Source organism: Podarcis bocagei (genome assembly GCF_964188305.1).
Source record: "Podarcis bocagei genome assembly, chromosome: 5".
Classification (NCBI taxonomy): domain Eukaryota; kingdom Metazoa; phylum Chordata; class Lepidosauria; order Squamata; family Lacertidae; genus Podarcis; species Podarcis bocagei.
Window position 1 is genome coordinate 69,159,252 of NC_138129.1, and position 7,062 is coordinate 69,166,313.

Genomic DNA, 7,062 nt, shown 5'->3' on the forward strand with positions numbered 1-7,062 from the left:
TTCTTTCAACAGTGGAGTAACGTTTTAGCAGTACCTTGCCCCAACGTGCAGCTAATCTGCCACCTTTTGCAACAGCTGAACCTTCTGGGCTAACCTCAAGGGCAGCCCCACATCAAGCACATTGCAGTAATCATGCCAGGAGATTACCAGCACACAGACCATGGTGGTCAGGCTACTGCAGTCCAGGAACAGCAGGAGCTGTCTTACTAGCCAAAGCTGGTGAAAGGTACCCCCAGCCACAAGGCCACCTAGGTCTAAGCATCCAAGATGGATCCAGAAACACCCCCAGACTATAAACCTCCTTCAGGGGAAGTACAACCCCATCAAAAACAGGCAATCGCCTAATTATCTAGACCCAGAAACCGTTTACTCACAGAACCTCCATTTTGCCAGGATTCAGGGTCAGTTGGTTGGTCTTCAGCCACCTCAGTAGAGTCCAGGCACTGGTCCAGGGCTCTCAGGTGGGTGTCACTGCTATTCTAAGAGAACAAGGTAAGCTCCGGCACCTCTTTTTATAGAAAAATAGCACTGCCTGTAGTACAACTGCCAGGGGCCTGGAAGAATAACCTAATGCTATTATCTGAAACCAGCTTTGAAAATGGGATCCGAACCACTGTAAAACAGTGCCTCTAATAGCCATCTCACAGAGTCAGCTCAGGAAGATACCAAGGTCAATGGTGTCAAAAGCCGCTGAAAGATCAAGTAAGAATAGGCTTTTGATACATCGACCATGGTATCTTAAGCTAATGTTGAAAGATAGGTTATAGGCTTGTACTCCCCTGTTCTCTTCCTGATAAAGATGATCCATCAGGGAAGCCAAAGCTGATTGAGTCCCATAACCAGTCCTGCACCCAGACTGAAATGGGTCAAGACAATCTGTTACATCCAAAAGTACTTACAATTGGTGCACAACAACTCTCTGAATCATCTTTTCTAAGAAGAGGTTGGACAGCATGCAACGATGTGAGTTGTCAAAAACCAATGGCTATTTAAGAGTTTGTTTAGTAACAAACTATAGCTGCAATATTAGGACTGCAGTCTTATGTACACTTGAAGAGTAAATACGCTTTTCAACATTTAGTAGTAACCCCCTCCCCTTTTTATATGTTAAAGTTTAACAATAAAATAGTTCAGAATCCAAGAGAAAAGTAGATATAAGTAATAGTACAATCTCTAGAACACATGAAGACTAGTATGTGTTAAAGGTTTAATCCTAGGTAAGATGATCCTTTAGATATGTGGAATGCTGGCTGTTTAGGGCTGTAAATGTCAAAAAGAATACCAATAGGCAGCTGAGCCAAGATCAGACTTACATGCTTTGTGTGATCTGCTCCTGTCAGAATAGGCTGCAGCAGTAGCTTCCAAACAATCTTCAAGGGCAGCCCAATGCAGATCACATTACAGTATCAAAAATGAGATGTTACTAAAGAATGGCTAAAATTCTGATATGAGAGAACGGGATATAATTTGCTTGCCAGCTTAAAATGGCAAAAGGTGTACTCCTTGCCACAGCTGTCAACCGAGAAGCACCAAATCAGAGTTGAGAGTCACTCTATGATTAAGAAGTCGCTTTTTGAGTGGGAATTCAACTTCTGGAAGAACAGGGAAATTCAGTCTCCCTGCATTGCTGCTCTCTGTCTTATCTGGATTCAGGGAATCTTGCTGTTTTTTATTTGATATAAATAGATGTCAATATATGCTGCTGTCTACACTTATGTAATACATCTCTTTGGTAAATGTACAATAATGTTAAATATAATGTTAAAAAGCAGAGAGGCTAAGATAGAACCATCTGGAATCAAACAGGAAGGAAGGAACAGAGTCACTGCAAATCGGTTTATCCACTGTTGGTTTTCGGAATTCAAACGCTCAGCAGAAATTGAACTTACTGAATCCCTGCTGGAGGAGCACACTTTTGCCCTGGATATAATCACAATGAGGCTATAAGTTTAGCAAAATAAAAAAGCTATGTTTATTATAAGAAATGCATGATAGGAAAGATCCCAGTTCTATCTGACTTTGGTAGATATGCCTTGAGCCATGCTTGCTTTTGCAACTCAGCAGGAGAGATGCAGAAAATATTTCCTTGCTGAAGGTAAGGATAAAGAAGGAAGTAGGAAATTTGTTACATTTGGTTAAAAAGTGTGACACTTACTTTAACAACTTCATGGGGAGTTAATTTTTCTAGAAAAGAAGCACTGCTTAAGAGTAGCATTTTAGCACCCAAGGGAAGGACAACACAGGTTAGGTCAGAAAGGACCGTCTAGGAAACTTGGAGGTTCCTATTTCTATGTCCTCTTTCCCACGCAGACACATTAGCCTCCAGTGCAAGCTGAGTTGTATCTCAAGACTTCCTACACTCCCAATTGTCTTAGCTGGTAAAAGTGTGTCAGATGCTTCTGAGTTTGTAAGTTAATTAAGAAGAGCAAGCAGGTTCACATTCTCTTACAGGAAGAGGCACAGACAGTTCATTAGGGTAACTAATTGAAGAATATTTTACATTCTGACTGGTATGGATCTAGAAAACCTGATCCAAGAGTTTCTCGGAACTACGTAGGTCTCAGCATTCCAGGTGCAGGGATTGGCTGAGCTGAGAAAAAGTGAAGGCAAAGAAATCTCTCTTTTCCTCCCAGTCATAATGACATAGCTGTCACCACTATTGCAGCCCCCACAGCTGCGTACGAAGGAGTTGGAGGGCTCACATGTGAGGTGCTGACAGTAGAAATCTCAGAGAGAAATATGCATATATTTCTACAAGCTTTCTGCAATGTTGCTCATAACTATTGCCCCAATCTGAATCGAGGCTTGGATGTTTACTCATCACATAGACCAACAGCCGCTGGATGCTTTCCAAACTTTTCATGTTGGTGACACACTTTTTAAACATGCATTATTTTGTGATACAGTAATTCAGTTTTACTAAAAAACCGGAGGTTCAACTAACTCCTTTCCAGTCCCAGGAGGAGCGTGAGGAGCTTTCGCATGACATTGTAGTAGACACGCTAACATGTGACGACACACATTTGGGAAAGCTCTGCTGTAGACTTTCCAGGCATAGATAGCCAGGAAACAAGATACCATTGTGTCTAATTATTCCCCATCACCTGCACATAGCAGCCAGTGTGCTGGATTAGGGGGCTGTGTTTGTAGGGAAATGTGTAACATCATGACAGTGTCTCATGCATTTGTTTTATTGGATGTTAGCTAGGGAAATGCATGGGTCGGCAACACTCTTTATTTAGCTAGGTCTTTAATGTTTACTTAGGTCTTTAAAGCTGCCAGCAGTGTAGTAGCTTGGACAGGGCTCAAGCAGGAGATGCTGTCTGTGAAAGTCTGAGGAACCTTCAGTACCCATCAGCTGTCTGTCAAGGGAATAATATTTGTTTCTTTTTGCTACCACAAAGAGTTTTTCCTGTCCATTACATGGTGACAAAGCTGGGTTCCTTACTCAATTAGCCTGTAATTAAGCTTAGTACCAACTAACTGAAACAACTGCATATTCCTTCCTTCCCACCCCTTTTTTTGTTTTCCCTCCATCAAACATTAGAATGTAAGCTCAGTGGGGCAGGGAGTGGGGCTCTTGCACTCTGTATAACACTATGCACAGTGATTGTTTCACGCAGATAAATCACTGTCTCTTATAACACACAATGAACTGTAAATCTGGGCCTGATTAATTGTTTGCAGAGTTTATGTAAACATCAAAGTGGGAGAATGCAAAATACTGAAATTTGTAAAGTAGTCCTGTTGACCTCTAGTATCATTTATAGCAATGTCCTGAACAGTCAGTGTAAATAATTTATATAAATGAAGTTTGGCAAGAATCCTTGTCTCCATAATCTTATATCCTTAATAGCATTTTCTATTGTGATCATCTTGATCAATATTTATTAGTCACCATGATGTGGTTTAAAAGTGTGTTTCATTTTATTGCTTCTAAATGAAAACCTAGGAGAGAGCAGACCACAAGTCTAAAGCTCTTCCATTTCAAAATGTAGGTGGATGCTTTTTTTGAGCACTTCCCTTCTTTTTTAAAATGACCTAATACATTTCCTTTAAATAGTTTTCCATTAAGAGAGGTATTACAGTTAGTGTATATTATACATATTGTATATTATATGAAATCAAGTTACAACCTGGCTATTGCCTGGATTGATTTACCTGTTTCTCTGTTTACCTCAGCCATTAGGTGAGTTGCTGTGATTTGTTCATATAATTTCACTACAGTACTGTTTGCCAACTTTCTAGTCCATTATTCCATTATATTGCATACAATCCTTCAGGATGTTTGTGTATGAAGGATGGGTGCAAGAGAAAGTAGGTCTGAAGGGAAGGGAAAAATAACAAACCTGTAAGACAATAAGCGGTCTGTGTGGTTAATTGTGAAACGGGTGCCAGAGGCAAGGAGTCTAAGCGATGGGAGTCAAGAAGATCTAGATGCAGAGTTTTGGGCTGAAAGCGGGAATATATTAGTACAACCTAATTGGCCACTACTGTGGTCCGCTCGTATGCAGAATTTGTTTGAAATAAACCCTACTGGTATCCGTAGATAGGATGTAAGCTTCATGCTCAACCCTATGTGTGTTTTACTTGGAAGTTCCACGTGGAATGGTTGTGCAGTGGCAATTTTAGACTCTGGACTTAAATCACCTTATGATTCCTTGTGACACACACAATTTAATTGCAATTTAAGTGTTCATTTATTTCTAATTGTGGAAAGCCAACCAGTGGGGTTTTGACCTTCAACTGCAGATTGACATCCTATGCCCTTTTAAAATGTGGCTCTTTTGGGTGGGGGCGGGGATGTGTTATTGGGTTGTTGTTTTTATTTTGATTATATATATTGTGGTTTTTATGTTGATCTTTTCTGTGAACTGCCCTGAGACCTCCGGGTATATGGCGGTATATAAATTCAATAAATACTACTACTACTACTACTACTACTAATCTGTGCTGATGGCACCCCTGAAGTGGCCTCTAGTCCACAAAGCAATATGCAGCACCAATCCTTCTTGTCTTTAAACTACCAAGGACTCGTGTTGTTCTGTTTCGTTTCATTGCTGAAATTTATTTATGAAGGACATCTTGTCTGCTGCCTATGCTGCCAAGCAGTAAACGTTTGCCCACGCTGGGAGAAAAATTCCTGCATTGCAAGGGGTCGGACTAGATGCTCATCATGGTCATAGGAGCCAAGTCCTAGGGGACCTCCCCAAATAAAATATTTGAGGCGGCTGGGTCCCCTCAAGTATGACGGGCATTGCCATTCAAATGATGTGCAAGTGCCGTGTCATGTGATCAATTATGTGGGGCGGGGCTTACCTGGGTACCCCCCGAATATTTTATTCAAGTTGGCAACCCTGCTCATGGTCCCTTCCAACTCAACGATTCAGGTTACCTGGGTGGGCACTGCCATCCGAAGCACAAACTGCAGAGAAGTGAGCAAAAATGTATAAATCTAAATTAAATGCTGGAAATGTAAAGAGAAAGAAGGTTCTTTTCATCATATGTGGTGGTCTTGTAGTAAAGTTAGGGCTTACTGGGAAATGATATATAATGAAATTAAAAGGATGTTTAAAATAATGTTTGTAAAAAAACCAGAAGCCTTGGGGGGGGGGAATTATAGGAACAGAATTAAAGGGACGCAGGTGGCGCTGTGGTCTAAACCGGTGTTCCCCAACCTTGGCCCTCCAGCTGTTTTTGGACTACAACTCCCATCATCCCTCGCTAGCAAGACCAGTGGTCAAGGATGATGGGAATTGTAGTCCAAAAAAAACCTGGAGGCCCAAGGTTGGGGAACACTGGTCTAAACCACTGAGCCTAGGGCTTGCTGATCAGAAGGTCGGCAGTTGGAATCCCTGTGATGGGGTGAGTTCCCGAGCTCCTGCCAACCTAGCAGTACGAAAGCACGTCGAAGTGCAAGTAGATAAATGAGGAAAAGAGAGCAAAAAAAATCATATAAATAAGATAAAATCTAATGGCAAAATCATACGTGGTGGGATTGCAAGATTATAAAAAAATTCTGGGAAATGATAGCAGATTAGTCATGCTGGCCACATGACCCAGAAAAACTGTCTGTGAACAAACGTTGGCTCCCTCGGCCAGTAAAGCGAGATGAGTGCTGCAACGCCAGAGTCGTTCGCAACTGGACTTAACTGTCAGGTGTCCTTTACTTTTACCTTTTTTTATAGGGACAGAACTACATAAACTGTATAGAAACTTGTGTATGCAACTACAGCGGCAAGAATGTTACTTGCCCCAAAATGGAAAGAAGCAGAAGTCCCAGCAAAGGAAGAATGGATGCAAAAACATGGAATATGCAGAAATGGCGAAACTTGCCGGAAGAGTAAGAAATCAAGATAACAAACTTTTTTTTATTATAAAAAAATGGAAATGGTTTATTGAATATTTACATATAAATTGCAAACAGATAAGAACATTGGCAGGATTACTGTGATAACCTGCAGTTTCGTAAGAGTATATATTTAAAGAAGACGAACAAATGAGCAAAGTAAGTTAATTTGGATATGCAGAAGATATTAAAAACAAATTTAATGAACCACAGGAAGGGGGGGGGAAGTCATGTTTTGAAATGTCAAAAGGATTGTAAAATCAGTGAAATGTATAAACCTGAAAAGAATGAATGAATGAATAAATAAATAAATAAATAAATAGAGAAGTGAGCTGCTGCTCCCGGAGCTTACCCTGCTTGACTTCGGATGGTTTAGGGTTGCAGTGCTTTGGTGAGGACTGCAGCCTTAAAGGGGCAGGTACTCTTGTGTGCTCAGCGTCCGTCCATCCATCCCTGGCGCGGCTCTAAAGCCAGGGCAGGGGGGGGGGGGAAAGGTCCGGTGCTGCGAAAGCGCGCGCAGGATGCGCGCGGTTGCTCTCCGCTGCCCATTGGCTGCCGGGTGCCATCACCTGCCCGCCGGGTGGGTGAGCCGCGAGGAGATGAGCGCACAGCCCTGAAGGGGCAGAGTCCAGACAGCAGGGCGAGGAAAGAGCAGCAGCAGCAGCAGCAGCAGGTGGTGGTGGCGGTTCTGCATCTCCCCCCCCCCCCTCTGT

At 42.1% G+C, this 7,062-nt stretch overlaps 1 long non-coding RNA gene across 1 annotated transcript in view; it reads right to left on the reverse strand.

The window, feature by feature from the left end:
* LOC308586827 overlaps positions 1-6,801 on the reverse strand; it is a 27,299-nt gene extending 20,498 nt beyond the window's left edge. Inside the window, exon 1 of the long non-coding RNA XR_014008074.1 lies at positions 6,702-6,801. This is a non-coding gene — a long non-coding RNA (uncharacterized lncRNA). The remainder of the gene's footprint in view (positions 1-6,701) is intronic.
* Positions 6,802-7,062: the final 261 nt, after the last annotated feature.